This window comes from Pinus tabuliformis, chromosome X (assembly GCF_031772625.1).
Source record: "Pinus tabuliformis cultivar Carrire ecotype Pingquan chromosome X, CPIR1, whole genome shotgun sequence".
Lineage (NCBI taxonomy): Eukaryota > Viridiplantae > Streptophyta > Pinopsida > Pinales > Pinaceae > Pinus > Pinus tabuliformis.
In genome coordinates this window covers 1,393,434,797-1,393,453,976 of record NC_142308.1, presented here as the reverse complement: position 1 = coordinate 1,393,453,976, position 19,180 = coordinate 1,393,434,797, and positions in this window count along the sequence as shown.

The window sequence follows — 19,180 nt, the reverse complement described above, 5'->3', positions numbered from 1 at the left end:
TAAAGTTGCAGATATGTTATCTAGACCAATTATAAATGCATCTACTATACTTAAGCATAATTTTGTATTACATGAAAGCTACATTGAACAATATGCTCAAGATGTAGATTTAAAAAATGTATATGCAACTCTAAATCATGGAAAACAAGTAGAAGAATTGGATTATCATGTTAAGGACCAACTCTTGTATCATTTGGGAAAGTTATGCATTCCTCAAACTGAAAGAGTTAACATAATCCGAGAAGAACACACTTCTCTAATATCAGGTCATTTTGGTGTAAGTAAAATAGTTGCACAGCTGCAAAGATGTTGTTATCGGCCAAGAATGCATGAAACATTTTCTAGATATATTAAAGGGTGTACCATGTGTGCTAAAAGTAAGCCCAACAATAGAAAACTAGGGTTGTACATTCCACTTCTAGTTCCTTCTCATCCTTGGGAAAGTGTTTCGATGGACTTTGTTGGGGGGTTGCCTAAATCTAAAAAAAGTCATGATTATTTATATGTTATTGTGGATAGGTTCAGCAAAATGCGTATTTTAATATGGTGTAACAAATAGATTACAGCTGAACAAACAACAAAGTTGTTATTTCAGGATGTCTGGGTGCATTTTGGTTTACCCACTTCCATAGTATCTGATCAAGACTCCCAATTTGTTGGGAAGGTTTGGTCTAGTCTATGGGAGTTGATGGACACCAGACTGAAGATGATCACAACCTTTCATCCATAAAAAAATGGCCAAACAGAGGTGGTCAACAAGACAGTGATTAGTTTCTCAAGGGTTATTGCAGTAAGCATCCCAAGCTTTGGCATGAACATTTATGTTATGTGCAACATGCTTACAACCATTCTAAACATTCTTCTACATAGAGACCTCCTTTTGAGACTTGTTGTTGTTTTATACCAAGGTCTCCCTTGGATTTTGTCTTTAGTAAAGACATAGAAGTTGATGGACATAATGATGTGGACAAAGCAACCAAGTTCATTGAACAGATCCAAGAAATTCACCAGGCAGTGAAAGAATAGCTAGAAAAGAGCCAAGCCAAGTACAAGGCAAGGCATGATAAGCATCGAATTGAGCATAGCTTCCAAGTTGGTCATCAAGTCTGGCTGTACATAAGCAAAGATAGAATGTAAGGTGAAGGTAAAACGCTGAAGCCAATAAGGTATGAGCCTTTCAAGATACTTGAGAAAATTGGTGAGAACGCTTTTCACCTTGATTTACCAGCTTACATGCACATCTATTTAGTAGTTAATGGAGAGAAATTAAGACTATTTGAACTTTCTTTGATTGAAGATCCCGAAGAGAAAAGTCAGTTGCCTTCTATTGATGATCTGTTTCCTAAATATCTCAATGAGTTGCAGAAAGATACAGTTCTGGACTGGAAGGTGAAAACTACATGTAGAGGGGATGTCAAGTACATTAGAATCGGACTCAAAGGTTCAAAACTAAGAAGTACAAGATGGATAGAAATTGGACAAGTGACGAAGTTGTATCCTCATTTGATTGATGCTTAAGAAAAACCAACTTTTGGTGATCCAACAGCCCTTTTCAGTGGAAAGGCGTGATCCAAAATGCATCCAAGAACTCTCTAAGTCTTCAAAAATAGTTTAAAAGATCAAAATTATCGCATGGGAAAGCCTTCATAAAACAATAGAAAATGCTACGGGGAGGCAAAGAACACAAGAAAATAGCGAAAAATAGAGTATTGAAGGCTTGAGCAGTGAATGCACAGGAGCTGTCGGATCTGGCCGATCAATGGTCCAGATCTGATCGGGGAATCACAATTGGTGGTGGCAAAGGGAGGCTATCGGCAGAGACCCCATGATATATGCAACTGTGATGAGCGGGGTCAACGAGGACCATCGATTAAGTGCACAAATCGACGGCCCACGTTGCATTGCAATATCGCTATTGACAAATACAATGGAGCAGGGCTATATACATATACATATATGTGATGTGATTGTCAGATCCGATAGTAATTATTAGCAATATTTGATATAATTTGAGTTCCAGAAAACAACAATTTCCTTTGTATTTGCGTTTTTTATTAAATAAGCGAAACAGGAAGAAATTACACTCGATGCGATATTATGAACCCGAAAGGGTTTACTAATGCCATTGAACGCTATTTCAAGTCTGATAAAGTGGGATTTTCACATTTTTAATGCATTTTCAATTGTAAATGGAAATCACAAAACAGGTTGGATTTCGGGCGAGCCAAGTGCGGTAAGTGGTTTCGGCCAGGCTCTGCCCGATCCCATACATAGGCTACCACATGTCCAGGCTAAGGAGAGAGGAAACCACCCTTATCTAGAGGTTAACCTCTGTACGACAGAGCCACCCGAAATGAACTACAACTATTGGATCTGAATCTCCCAGATCAATGGTGGAGATGCAATAAGCAGCCTAAAGGCAGACCCGATAGGAGAATAGGACGCATTTATGAATATTTGAAGTTTGGATGAACAGTATTTTGGTGGTTTTTCCTATGTTTGAATGCATTTCTCTATGTAAACAGAGAATGGCCATTTCAAGGATTTCAAAGGCCTGACGAACTCATCCATTGTGGAACAGGTGGCCACCTCCCTTAAAGACATTATGTAGTGATTATTAACGCTCAGAAGGTGGATTCAAGCAGACAGAAGCCCAGAGACAGAAAGCCGAGAAGAGGAAATGACCAGACAATGCAGATTGTCTTTAAAGCCATATAAAACTGAAGGCAGAGGCAGGCAGTGCTAAGACAGAGCAAAGACAAAGATAGAGAGTGATAGAGAGAGTCTGTGTACTCAGAGAGGCTTGAGAGGTTCAAGCAACACTCTTGCTGTTGTATCTATTGTGTGTTGAGACTCACGTTGAGCTCATACTTTTGTAAAACTCTGTTCTAAATACATAATATAGAGGTCACCACTGAAGGCTAGACCAAGAGATATAGCTCAGGAGTATTGGGTGAACTCCTTATTAAACCTGTTGTGTTAATGTGTGTTGTCTATTATGCTTCTTTAACTACTTCATTGTCTATGTATTTCACAATGTTATCGATCCATTGCATAAAGTAACATAGGCATATTGATGCATATGAGTTTGTAATACCTTATTAAGTGTCTTAGATCTCATTATCTGATCAATCATTTCCAAAATACATTTCTCCTCATGTTTAAAATAACATAGAATGTTGGCTTTTCATACTTATATGAAAGTTCTATGTAAGACTAGAAATAAATTCCATCATAATGCCATGTGTGAGCATTAAGCTTAATCAACCTATTTGACCCCCCATATATTATGCTAAATAGGTTCCACTTATTAACTCTTTACATCATAACCACAAAGTATGCCACAAGAACCTAAAGTATCCTGCCTCTATTACCAAAATCACATATGAGGGAATGATTATTAATCTACATGTAAGAAGGTAACTAAAGAAGGAATATGTCTCTCTTCATAAAAGAAATCTAATGATATGTTTATGAAATGGAAAAATGTAATCACAAAAGATATTCAACCAACAATGTTTTCAAATTCATCAAATAAAAATCCTCATTCCCAAGTATTAAGGAAAAAAATTTCTTTACAAAATGACATTTCCTCAATGATGAGACTCGTATAATGAATGTTACAACAAGAGTAGCTATTGTTACAATTTCATAATCATGTTATTCTTCAAAAAGGGCCAAGTAGAACAATGGACTTGCCAAAATGAGGCACAATTAGTTGTTTGCTACAACTACTCAAGCATATGACTGCACCCATGAATACATGTAGCTCTTAAAACTTATTATGCTCACATGCACAAGTAATTAAATCCTACAGAATTGGTTATCGTAAAATCATTTCTAACAACAACCTATTTTTTCATCATATATTCAGATAATAGAAATAATAATTGTCCTATTCTCTATTGACACATAAACAAACTTATTGAATTCATTACCACATTCATAAAAATATATCAGACATAGGAAGTTACATCTATTAAATAACCTATTTATAAATTTATAGTACATAAAAGTTGTAGTTAGTAAGACATTTACGCTAAAAATTTATATGCATAAAAGATACAACCATGGAGGCCTTTTATCGAACACTTTGCAAGCATGCAATCTACAATCATTGAGGCATTTTAACAAATACTTTGCAAGTAGGAAATCTATAGCCATTGAGACTTTAAAACAAAACTTTCAAAGTGAATGAACTATATAAATTCCATCAATAGATATCACTAGATAGAATCCAAGAAAAAAACAACAAAAATTGCCTAGATTAGTGAATCAGAGTTTGGAAGGCTATTTGATGGAATCAAAGTGGGGTTTACATGTCCTTTTGGTACTGATACCCCCTGATGTTGAGCTAAATCGCAACTGAAATTCTGAGAAATGTGATAATTTAAAAAGACAACAGAAAAATTCCTACAATCTCATTTATCACTTTTATCAAACCCTTACTGTGCAAACTTCATCTATATTTGTACATGGAGAAAGAAAGCCCAAATTTATGCTAATATGAAATTTTAATCAAACTTATGGAAACCTACTATGGACAAAACAAATCATTATAAATTGAACTTAAAGCTTTGGCTACTCATTCTTGTTTTAATCCCACTACGTGTACATTTTCATACATAGCTACCATGAAACTTTTAAATCATTGTTGGTTATCTCAGAAATAGATAAATATTAATAATTTTGTAATAATTCAGAGTAGAAATTTCTAATAAATTTAAATTTTCCACAACACTTTAAAATGTAATAATAAACCAAAATTTCAAGAACATTGATAGATATATCGGCCATTATATATATATATATATATATATATATATAGATATATATATATATATCCAAAACGATGAGAGTATGCTCTAGCTCCAGTATCCTTACCAACTCATTGTGAACCATCCAATTTTCCAACCAACCATATCCAAGGATAATTTCTCCCCCTAGAACCTACAAGATGTAAGAGCTCCCAAGCAGTACCAAAATATAGCAATAGAGAGATATGCAAGGCAAACTCAAGAATATAAGTTTCACTTCCTCTCAATACCACTCATGGACAACTCAACCAGGAAAAACTAATTAGTAATTTGTTTTAGGAATTTAGATTAATTTCGATAACCTTTCGATATGTTACCACTTTTTAATTTAATAAGATTGTGAAGTAATTACAAAGATAACCACAAAACCGCTTGGAAGCTAGGATCTAGCCCTGACACCTTTAGAGAGGGATCTCCCTTTCAAATTTATATTTGTTTATATTGATATATTAGTCTAGTTATGAAAGTTCAGAGTTTGGTTTTTGAATTGGTTTGATTGGAACAACAAGAGAAGGCCATTGGGAAATGGATTCATAAGGGTTTAAGAAGGTCTAATGTGGAAATAATCAAGCTTAAGCGCAACAGGGAAAGGTAGGCATACTACTAGATCCTTGTAGTTTATGAGATGGAGAAGGAAGAATAGATTAGAATTCACTTTAAATATAAAGAAATTAAGAATTCTCTATTTATACTTCAAAAGAAAACATTGATTTTTCTTTAAGCCAGAATAAAATGTTTTGAAACAAATTTTGAACCTAATTTTCTTAAAGACAAAACAAATTTGAATACATATGAAAAAATAGAGAGAAAAACTAAATTATAGTGACATGTACTTCACCAATAGATATGAATAGTAATCGTGAAACAACTTTCTTGTATTAATTCAAATGGTTGCTAACCCTCAGTGATCAGATTTACAATAATGGTAGCCTTTCTCAATACAAGTCCCAACATCTATTACTTCAATTGATGAAGTATTTATACAATTTATTCACAAAATATCTTGATAGAAAATATCAAGATTCATTAAAAGTATCTGAAAAATATATTACAAAAATAGGACTAAACTATAGGACATTCAAAACTAATGAATCTACTTAGAACCATCTTTGAGAATTTGTGGTAAAAAGGAATAACAATTATAATTTGATAGAAACTCTTATTTGATGAGGTGGAATCCAAGTGATTGACTTTCCATGAGCTTTTTCCTCCCGAAATTATGAAAAATAAGGTCCAACTATCCATTTTTATATCCTCAAATGTAATAGCTTTTAGAAACCTTAGAGAGGTTTTTGTACATGAGGATGTTAGACACAGAAACCTCTTTCATTTTGTTAAAATTTATTCTCAATTGTTTTTAAATGTTGTTTTAAATTACTATGGTGTATAGGGAAAAAACATAGTTCTAACTGAGCATGAAACGAACATATGACGTGGAGGCGGGAAGTGATGTGGAGGTGGGAGATAATGTGGAGGCACATGGTTGGTGGAAATAGTTGACATGTGAGTGTGGAAGGAAGGCGTCGAAGTAGAAACATGGTGGGGAAATGACGTGACAGGGGTAAATAGATGTTGATGGGAGATGGGTGGTTTTCATAGGGGGCAGGAGTGGTAAATGGTTTTAGGCGGGGGGAGGGGGTGCAGAACACATGAGGGGAGGCTACTTCACATAAAAAATTGGAAACAACTTTTCAGACTCCCCCGTGGTTAACTGTTGGAGGTGACGGGGAGGTCTGAATTTGATCACTCATTGATTTGGTGGGTTGAATCATGGGATTTTCTTCTTGCACACTAGTTATTACAATATCTACAATTCAATTAATCATAATCATGATCAATTTTCTTAAGGAGCACATAGACTATAATTACTTTTTGTTTATTTCCTAACTTGGTAAATCACGATTAAAGAATGTGATTACTACTAATTTTTTCATGGAAATAATTTCATAAATGAATCATTATTTACATCTCTCAAAACCGAATAATCAGGTAACACAATAACTCATCCTATACAATGTATAGGAGCCTAACATGATACTTTCCAAGACTCTCCCTTTCACAATCCTCTTCAAGTCTCTCCAACTCTTTGTATTACAATACACCTCCCTCCTCAAGTGAGAATACATGAGACACATATATAGGAGGCGCAACAATATTTTCATAAAGGATGATTAATATTCATGCCTTATATTCCATTTAGAGGAGTGTAACTCACTCCATTAAGAATTGATATGCATGCCTTAGTTAAGGAGAGCGTAACATATCCATTCAAGAGAGCGTAAGAGGAATATTTTATGACATGTCTTTAATGACTGTAAGAGGAATATGCCATTATTTGATGAGTGCATAAAAAAGAGTGTAATGTATTATTAAGAGAGAGAGAGATTTACATAGAGCCATGAGATTCATCAAGGAGAGAGGTGTGAAGTGATTTAGGATATGGAGGTGACTTGTAATTCCCTTTTTATAATAATACCATAGTCTCATAAAAGATAATAATAATATTAATAGTACTAATAATATTGAGGATTAAGTTGAGATTGAAGTATTAGGATTTATTAGTGATAAATTAAGTGATTTAATTTATTAGTGATAAGTTAAGTGATTTTCCTTTAACTATACTTGACTACCCATTGGTTGAAGGTGTTTTACTATTTTTGGAAATTCATACTCTAGATGCTAGATATGACTTTCTATTTTTAGAAAGTCACTCCAAAATGGTAAAAATTGAGATTTTATTAAGGAAATTCATCTATGAGCTGCCCATGAGTGGTATTTTTCTTTCGGAGAATATGTATTCTTCATTCCTATTACATACATCTCTGTGCCTTAGTAGATTGAGGACTCCATGCCCTGATCTACTCTAAGGATCCAAGATTCCACACCTTGATATTTTAAATATTTAGGACTCCGTGTCCCAATCCTTTTATTATAGATCCAAGGCTCCACATATTTATCTTTCATGGATTGAGGACTCTGCACCCTAATCCTTTTATTATAGATCCAAGACTCCACATCTTTATATTTCATGCATTTAGGACTCCACGCCATAATTTACATGGCTTATCATATACTCTACTTTGAAACTTCACGCTTCACTTAAGGTACTGATTGTGAGCTCATACCCATCGTAAAGTTCGTTGGTAAGGCCTTCTTCCAAGACCTACACACATGACAATCCCATAGATCAAAGGAATCAAATGAATTTCATAATTAACTTGTTCACATTTTACCAAAGATTGTGAATGACTTCCAAAATCATTTTGGTTCTCGGGAAATGACTTCTATAGCCATCTATAATTTGAACATCCTTGCATTCAAATAACCATGTTCCATGTCACATCATTCATAATATGAGCATCCTTGTTTGCAAATGACGATGTCCCCTCAAAAATCTTTCTCAATACAATATTAAGCATATATAATCATACAAATCATGTAGCATCCATAAATGATAATTAACCATATGTTCCACATAACTATGACCATCCATGGATCTGTGTGTCTCAATCCTGGATCACTATGCATGTCATACACCTATGTCCAAACTAAGATACCAATACATAAAACATCAATAATATGCTCTTAACCAAAATCAGTTGTTATACCCAAAACCATAGATATTATCATAAGCACATAGCAACAAGGTGACCCAAACTAGGTCATGTACATAAGTCTATCATGCATAATCTTATACCATTACATCAAAGTCGCCATCTCTAAGTGTCAAAAAACTAATCTTGCCAAGGTAGGATGCTATATACTCCCCCCCTTAGATTAAACTTGGCCCAAAGTTTTATTATAGTCATTGGATATATATATATATATATATATATATATATAATCCAATCAGGTTGTCCATGAAGACCAAAAATACCGTTATTAATAACGTACCATGTATAGCTATGCCATACTAAATATATTTTAACATACAGTACAATACACACAATATGAAAGTGATCATCTAATCAAGCATATTATATCTAAATACTATTATTTGACAATGATATCACATTAAAAATGATTGTATTTTCCTTATCTAATGCATTAAGAATTCAATAATATTTATTGTGTCATTATCTTATATTTCTATAGAAAAATGATCTTTCCAACTCACAAACAACTCCCACATTAGTTTTATAACCAACCATGACAGTCCATCCATTCTCACAATCAAATTTCCGTACAAGAAGCATCAAATCATCCACATACAATATCTATTGAAACTATGCAACACATCATGTCAAATATATAACCCACTCTTACATCCCACTTTATTTATGTCTTCTCAGCCCAATTTTTCCCTTTTTCATTCCATAAGGCACCCTTGCAATCAAAATCTTTAAGATCTACCTACAATTTCTACTAAATGTTAACTCTTTAGGAAAAATCAAAATCTGAGATTCAAGATAATTTATTTTTTTTAAATTAGCAAGCTAAGGTTACAGAGAGTCCTCACTGAACCAATTTTATATTATAGACCATTCCTTGAATTCCCATAATCTTCATTATTATTCACTTATCTTACTTGAGAATCAATTATGAGTGACTCAATTAGAAGTTATTCATTCCAAAAACAATTAAATATATATTTTTGAAAGTGGGTTGTAATCAAGAACAACTTTCGTAATTATACAAATACAATATCTGTATTATTGAATTTATCTTGATAACTGTAAGTAAACCTGTTTTCCCAGTATAATATCACTCATGATTTCTATTCAATAATTAATCAATTCATTTGGTTTCATGTCTTATTCCTTACTATTGATAGATATACAAAAAAATAACTATGAAAACCATACATTTCTCAAACTATGAAGAATATTGTTGATTTTAAATAAGATTTAGACTATCATAAAGACATTTCTAGCCTAAATATTTTTTGTTTTTACTATACATGGAAGCACAAAATTCCTAAATCCGTCAATATCTTCCATTACACATATAATACAATCATCTTAGGCTTCTCAATCATGGAAGAATTCCAATTCCTCAAAATTTCATCTCACTCTCCTTCAATTTCTCCGTCAAAAAATATCACAAGCACATATTCATGTAAAATGGGAACTCAACTAAGATTTCCATTAATCACATACATTTTTATTTAATTTCAAATAAAAAAAAAATCTCAGCACATAAAAATATTCTAAACATGTTTTTCTCTTAACAATTTACAAGTTAATAAAATTCCAAGAAAACAGCTCATCAAGTTCATAAACAATATGAATTTTGAATCGATCGCCTAACTAACAATAGTTTAGAGCAGTGTATGAGTTCAATCCTCATAATTTCTCTAATTAATTTTGTTAAATAGGATTCAACCAAAATTCAACTGAGAAAATCATTAAAGAGACTATTATGTCTTTCCTACACCTAATTTGTTTTAAGCCAATAGAAAATATATTTCATCAACTTATCAAAATAATTTTTTTCTACATTTCAAGAATTTGAAAATAATTTTCATTCTACCTAAATCAAACACATACAAAGAATTACAATACTAGAGCATAGATACCTAGTTCACACTTGACCCATACATCAAAATCATTTATTCCAAAAATTCTAAACCACCTAATGGTATTCAATATACCAATCTTGGTATCTTCGTTTGTAATAAAAATAAAATAACGGATATAAATCTCAAGCAAGTTCATGCAACAAATCTCTATCCATTTAACTCTAGTTACATAACCAATCCTCCTTAATCATGTCTATGAGATTCCATCAAAATATTTTTGTTCATTCTAACCAAAAGATTTACTTATATCATAGATATATGCTAGTATGGATTCCACACCCATACCTTACCTCATTACTTAGCTCATAGATATATGTTAGTATGGATTCCACACCCATACATTTTCTCATTGATATATGTTGGCATGGATTCCACACCCATACATTAGCTAATAGATATATTCTAGTATGGATTCCACAACCATACATAACTTAAGGAAAACATAACCTTCAAGTGTTCCTTAAAATGTCTCCCACAACCCTTCATTAACCAATCATTTAAGGCTCTTGTTTATTAGGAAGTTCTTACCTCAACCTAGTATATGAGTAATTTCATGTTATTTAATCCATAAAGTCAACCCAAAGTACACAAAGTCATGTCAAAAAAATCATAAGGAATTCCATTCTTACTCATTAAGAATGTATTTCGAAATCACATTTTACACATAAAATTAATGTACATACATTAGTCTTGAATCTAAATTCACAATTAAAAGTGACATCCTTCAAGGTAGCTTTTGTTAAGTTTCCTTTAGTGTAGGTAAGAAAATATTCGAAATTAACATGACAAACTCAATCATCATGTTAATTGAATCTTGGCCTTACACTTGTTACACATTTGCAAAGCATACACACCAAGGTCATCATACTATAGTTTAGATTAGGCCAATATTTTTCTTGGTAGATACAATTTCAGCTAGTAAAGATGGCTAGTAGGCCCATATGACATTGGTAATAATTCATTAAACATATATGAAACCATGCATCCACTTCACATATCTCACGCACTCGTTGAAAATCAAACCATTCACATGATTGGTTCGAGCCGAGCTTCTTAATCACATCCTTTACAAACATGTCTTTATGTCCTTTATCATATTTCTAATAATTTGTCTTAACGGAAATATAAAGGAATATAAGAAGGAATTATTTTTCTTTCATGAGTTTCTAAATGACATAATAATAATAATATCATTTATACAACCAATAATCTTCCAACTCAACATACACAATAAGTCAACATGAAGCAAAATCAACATTCATGCATCAACCTAAATGCAAGCAGTTGGCTCATTAGGCCCTAGTCTTTTAAGTTGGCTCTAATACCATATGTAAGTTCCCACCTTACCAACAATCAAGAGTGTCGAGAAGGTTATGTTTGACGCTATCATTCAAATTTTATTTTATTTTACTCATAATATTACTAGGCTTGGTTATCATGAAAATCACGTTCCTTCATCTATTCCAATATAAGAATATAACATAAGAATTTAGGGATAGAATTCCCTTAAAACAAATTTCAGAACACATTTCTCCTCATGTTTAAAATAACATAGAATGTGTTCATTTCATGTGTGAGTTCTATGTAAGAACCAAAATAAATTCCATCATAATGCCATGTGTGGGAATTAAGATTAATCAACGTATTTTAACACCCCCCGCTCTCCCCCCCCCCCAAGATTATTCTAAATAGTTTCCACTTATTGACTCTTTACATCATAACTACAAACTATGCCACCAGAACCTAAAATATCATGCTTCTATTACAAAAATCACATATAAGGGCATGATTATTAATCTACGTATAACAAGGTAACTGAAGAAGGAATATGTCTCTCTTCATCAAAAAATCTAATGATAGGTTTATGAAATGGAAAAATGGAATCACAAAAGATATTAAACCATCAACGTTTTCAAATTCATCAACTAAAAGTCCTCATTCCCGAGTATTAAGGAAAAATAGTTCTTTGCAAAATGGCATTGCCTCAATCATGAGATTCTTATAATGAATCTTACAACAAGAGTAGCTACTTTTAAAAATTCAGAAGCATATTATTCTTCAAAAGGTTCCAAGTAGAAAAATGGATTTGCCAAAATTAGGCACAATTAGTTGTTTTCTACAACTACTCAAGCATCATACTACACCCATGAATACATGTAGCTTGGACAACTTATTATGCTCACTTGCACAAGTAAATAAATCCTACAAAATTGGTTACCATAAAATTGTTTCCAGCAACAACCTATTTTTCATGATATATTTAGATAACAAAAATAACAATTGGCCTATTCTCTATTCACACATCAAAAACTTACTAAATTCATTATCACATTGATACAAACCTTACAAACATAGGAAGTTACATATATTAAACAATATATTCATAAATTTCTAGTACATAAAAGTTACATTCAGTAAGACATTTACTCTAAAATTTTATATGCACAAAAGATACATCCATTGAGGCCTCTTAACAAATAGTTGGCAAGCATGCAATCTACAACCATTGAGGCATTTTTTCGAGCAATTTGCAAGCATGCAATCTAAATCCATTCAGAGTTTAAAAAAACAATTTCAATGTGAATGAACTATATTACTATCATCATTAGAGATTACCATGTAAATCCAAGAAAAACAAATCAGGAAAACTAAACAATAGACAATCCATACATGCAACAAAAAAATATGCAAAATCACCCAGATTAGCGAATCGGAGTCTAAAAACCTATTTTTTGGAATCAAAGTGGGGGTTACATGGCCTTATGATACAGATACCCCCTGATGTTGAGCTAAATCACAGCAAAAATTCCCAACAATGCGATTCTTTAAAACAAAAAGAAAAATTCCTACTATCTCATTTATCACTTTTATCAAACACTTAGTGTGCAAACTTCATCTACAGTTGTACATGTATAAATAAAACCAAAATATATGCTAATATGATATTTTCATAAAACTCATGTCAATTTTCTATGGAAAAAACAAATCATTATAAACTGAACTTAAAACTTTGGCTACTCATTCTTGTTTTAATCCCCTTACATGTACATTCTCATACATAGCTGCCATGAAACTATTAACTCATTTTTAATTAGATGATAAATAAATTTCTGAATATTCATAATTTTGTAATAATTTAATGTAGCAATTTCTAATAAATTTAAATTTTCCACAACACTTTAAAACGTAATATGAAACCAAAAATTTCAATAACATTGATAAATATACCTGACAATGTATATCTATATATGTATGTATGTATGTATATATATATATATATATATATATATATATATATATATATATATATATATATATATATATATATATATCTGAGAGTATGTTCCAAATCAATTATCCTTACCAACTCGTTGTGAACCATCCATTTTTCCACTCAACCATATCCGAGAACTTTTCACCCTCAAAACCTGAGTTGTAAGAGCTCGCAAGCAATACCAAAATATAGCAATAGAGAGATATACAAGGAAAACTAAGGAATATAAGTTTCACTTCCTCTCAATACCACTCATGGACAACTCAAATAGGTAGAACTAATTAGTAATTTGTTTTAGAAATTTAGATTCTTTTCGACAACATTTGGATACTCTCCAAGACTCTCCCTCTCATAATCCTCTTCAAGTCTCTCCAACTCTTGGTATTACAATGCACCTCCCTCCTTAAGTGAGAATACATGAGACACATAGATAGGAGCATGCGAAAAATCTAGTAAAAATTCACAAGTTGTGGCACTTTTCTAAGATTAACTCAAGTGTAACTCCCACTGCTAAAAATAGATCCTTATTTTTTAGGGATGCTTCTTTCTTTTTTCTTTTTTCTTTTTTTTGAAATGCTAACATGCATGCATGGAGAAATTGCACAATTCTGGAGGGATCCAGGCAACTTGTCAGCACATGCATCAAGCAGTGTCTAAGGGAATTCTTTTGTGCAATTCCCGGGTTGAGTGGTTCTAGCTTCCTCTCATGCTCTACACAGTTTCCTAACTGAAAACAAGTTGTCAGTTGGGTCATCGCAATTCTGGAGCCAAAGCTCATTGCTAGGTTGATCTGTGGAATTCTTGAGATAAATGATCACTAATAGGCTATACTATGCAATTACTAAGAGCAAGGTTGGGTACCCTTGAGGACTGCACAGTTTTCCAAGGCAGTGCAAGAACCAAATGCAACCAAGTCACGGGGGTCAGCTTGTGGTTAGACAACAAGGAAATTAAGTGAGCACAAGTTGTAAAGAGAAAGATGAGTTTAAATGAAAATGTAAGTACCTGATAAGTGCAAGAAAAAATGTTGATATTTAAGGAGGGAGGCTTTAAAATAAAGAAAAGGAAAAAATTTGGGTGGTGTTTGTAGTCGCTACAACAGAGTCCAATGGTTACAATATTTGGGGAGGATAACTTCTAATTTGTTATCTCAGAATTTTTTGATCCATATTTATGTTTGAAGTGTGCTTTCAAATGAATCACATTGACAATGCTTGATGGTCAATGTTTTGAACCTACCAATGAGGTTCATATTGGTCCTAAAGATGAACCTCATTGGTAGGTTCAAAACATCAACCATTAAGAATTTATGATGTGATTTTTCTGAAACCAAGCTTCAAGCTTTTAATTTTCACGATTTTTTTTTGAATTTTTTTGGGAAGGAAAGGAATTTTAATTACGGGGTATTGTAAGGAAATGGGGAAATATAATTTACTCTAATGGAATGACAAAGATTCTGAAGAAACAACATCAGGGCATAATTGCACAATTATGCTCACTAGAGGTTCAAACATCGAAATCATATATTTCTCAAGATCTAGAAAAAGTCTTGGACAATCATTCCAAGGTATTTGAGACTCCTAAAGGCCTCGCACATATTCATGATCATGATCATGATATTCATTTGATTCTGGGAAATGTTCCTCCAAATATCAGGCCTTATAGATATCCCTATGCCTAGAAGAGTGAAATTGAACGTATGGTTGCAAAAATGCTAGAGGTCCATATAATTCAACCTAGTTAAAATTCTTTCTCTACTCTAGTATTATTGGTGCACAATAAGCATGGATCATCGCATATGTGTCCATATTATAGGGAGATCATTAAGCTCACTCTTAAAGATAAATTTCCCATTCCAGTTATTGATGAATTGTTGGATGAATTAGATGGAGCAATTTACTTCACCAAGTTGGATCTTCACTCAAGATATCTTCAAATTATAATGAAGATTGAAGACACTCTGAAAACATCATTCGGATCCCATGATGGTCATTATGAACTTTTTGTTATGCATTTTGGCCTTACTAATAAACCTTCCACATTTCAAGTTTTGATGAATTCCATTTTGAAACCCTTCCTTATAAAATTTGTGCTTGTATGTTTTGACAATATACTAATCTAAAACAAGTCTTGGAAGCATCATGTTCAACATATTAATAAGGTGCTAAAACTATTTGAGGACAACTAATTATATGGAAAAACATCCAAATGTTTCTTTCGAGTACAAGAGGTGGGATATTTTGGTCATATTGTATCTTGTGAAGGTGTTAATTCAGACCATAACAAAATTAAATCCATTAAGGAATGGGAAATACGACAACCATAAACCATATTCAAGGATTTCTTGGGTTGATAGGGTATTATCACAAGTTTTCTAAGACCTGTGGGAGAACAGAATCACCTCTAATAATATTACAAAAGAAAGATGTGTTTTTCTTGGAATCCAGAAGAAGCTAAGGCATTTTAAAATCTTAAAGAGGCAATGTGTTATGCACCGGACTTAGCTACTCCATACCTCAAAAAAGAGTTTATTGTGGAATTTGATGCCTCTAGAAATGAAAATTGTGCCAATTTAATGAAGGAAGGAAGACCCATTTCTTTTGAAAGTTTTCTAATGAAAGGAAATTATCTATACAAACCTATTTATGAAAAGGAAATGGTCGCAATACTACACACACTAAAGAAATGGTGACCTTACCTAATGGGAAGACACTTCAAGGTAAAAGCATATCATAATAGCCTTAAATACTTTTTTGAAAAAATATTATGTTTAGAAGAGAAAAGAAATGGGTCACAAATATACATGGAAACCCAAAGATTATTGTAAGTTACAGAGATGCCATTTTCACTCGAAATTTTTGGATGAAATTATTTTCTTGTCTTGGGGCATAATTATATCACATTGCAATCTTATCATCCTCAATCTGACGAGAAAACTAAGATTGTGAAGAAATGTTGAGAAGGCTATATGTGTTGCTTTGTATTTGATAAAAAAACACAATGGGTCAAGTGGTTACCTATAGCTGAATGGTGGTATAACACTTCCTTCCAAACTACAACAGAAAAACCCCATTTGTGGCACTTTATAGATATCATCCACCATAGTTCACGTCATTTTTAAGAGAAAATTCTAAGGTTCAAGTAGTGGATGATCACATCTAGCATAAACAACAACTTCTCCAACTCTTTAAGGATAACCTCACTCTCGCACATAATCGAATGAAATAATAGGAAAATCAACATCACATTGAAAGAAGTTTTGATGTAGGAGACATGGTATTTTTACGACTACACCCATACAAAAAGTGTCCCTCAAGAAGCTAAGAAGGATAATAAATTATCACCCAACTACTAAGGCCCTTACAAGGAGTTACAAAATATTTTTACTATGGAAAACAAATTGGAGCTGCTTGCATATTCATGAGTACACATAGCTTTCCATGTTTCAAGATGAAAGAAGGTTATCAATGACAAGCTCCCAATTCAAACAATGTTTCAAGAACTAGAAGGAGAAGGAAAAATCATATTTGAGCCTGAAGCAGTCATAAAAAAAATAAACCAATCTCTACAAAATCGATTATTTTCATAGTATCTCATTAAGTGAAAAAAAATCACCCACTAAATATTCCATGTGGGAGGATGAGAATTTTATACAGAAGCATTTGAAACTACTCAATTGTTGAGAACAACACTTTTTGAAAGGAGATGGGCATGTTAGGTCCCTATAATAATATTGTATCCCCCATATTATTATTGTTAGTGTATCCCTCTATTGTTATTGTTATGCCCGTGTATTCCCCATATTATTTTTGTTGTGCCCCATAGAAGACCACTATTGTTTTCGTTGTGCCCTCACATTATTATTGTTATGTAGGATATGATTATATTTTGACCCCTTAGAATCCTATATATACCAATGAGGTATTATCATTTGTATCATCCAATAATTGTTCATTTATGTAATGTAAAGAACTTTTCCCCCTTGAAGAGGCTAATTTTTAAGTCATTGATCTATCTTTTCTTCTATTTTTTCAGTTGGTTGCATGAAAAGAAAAATCACACCAAAAATTTATGGCCCTAAGTATTACAACAAGAATGTTGAAACTCCTAAGGGTTTCAATATTAATTATCAATCGAGGGTTCATACAAACTTAAGAGGTTTCAACACTATACATGTAGCATGCAATGAATTATTCTTTGGTTGATTTGATGCAAGTGAAAAGAAGCTAAAATGTAGAAAGACAATTTTTGTTATCTAGGCTACAGAAAATTCTTATCAGGACAAGGAACAACAATAGACCTACTATAGCTTTCATGAAAGAAAACAACGTAAAGTAACCCTAATCTATTTGTAAAAAGTAAATAACATGAATACAACTACTCTATTTGCATAAAAGTAAATGACATGAAAAAAAACTAGTTCGTTTTGTAGGAAATTAAATGAAAAGAAATAAACCTATGAAAAATATGAGAATTGAATATAATCATTTCAATAATGTTGGAGAAAAATCAAGTCTATTGTATGATGCATGATAAATCCACTTGCAACTGAAAGAAGACATTCAAACAGTAAACTCTAATTATAGAAAGGAAAATGCGTTTTGCTATAGCTATTGGGTTAAGGATTCTAAGGGTTCTCTGAACTTCTAAACTCCATCTCTAGGGTCTGATGTGTGTTTTAATGTGCTAAGGAATGATAGGAAAGATTTTTTTGCAAATATTGAAGTGTCTTGATGCAATCTGTGGATTGCTACAGGAATCTCCTATACTGCTATAGGAAATAATTGAGAGTATTTTTATGTGTTTTACTTATAATTTGAGAGATAAATAAGGTGAAGGAGGGTTAAAGGAGAGTCTGAGAGGCTTTCCCAATCTCATATGATTATTATTAATAAGTTTATGCAACGAAAAGGAAAATTTGTAGTTTCATGTAGCTCAGGAAAATAATAATTTATGTAATAAATAATTAAATATGTGAAAAATAATTAAATAACAACAATTTAAATAGGATAATGCATGAGAAAGGACACTAAATTACATGAATGAACTATGGGTAAATTCACTGAGTCAAGATGCATAAAAAACTTATCAACAAACTTATTTAGAATCCTACAAAAGACAATATTAAGAACTTAAATGTCAAGCAACAAGCCTTCACTCATGCTAACTCTATTCTCAAAAATTTCTATATTAATGGGTTTTTTGGTTCCCTTTGACCTTGCAGCTACATGGAGGCATATTAATTTCTCTAATATAGTTGTGATTTTATGAACCTTCAATAGAGGATGCGTCCCATATTTGTCTCTTAGCTATATTCATATGATCTATACCAAATATTCTCAATATTTAGTAAAACAAACACATTAGGCACAAAAGATGTGATAATAATCTCTAAACCTTCCTAAGAACATATTAAATAATAAAAATACATTTTTAAGTACAAAAGGAGAGATTTAATGTGCCTAGAAAAGGTTAGATGGGCCTTAATTTCTATCTAATTGGGAATCCCATCACAAGGTTTCATCAAAATACGGTTATGGATACCCATGAAAAAAATAGCCACCTTTC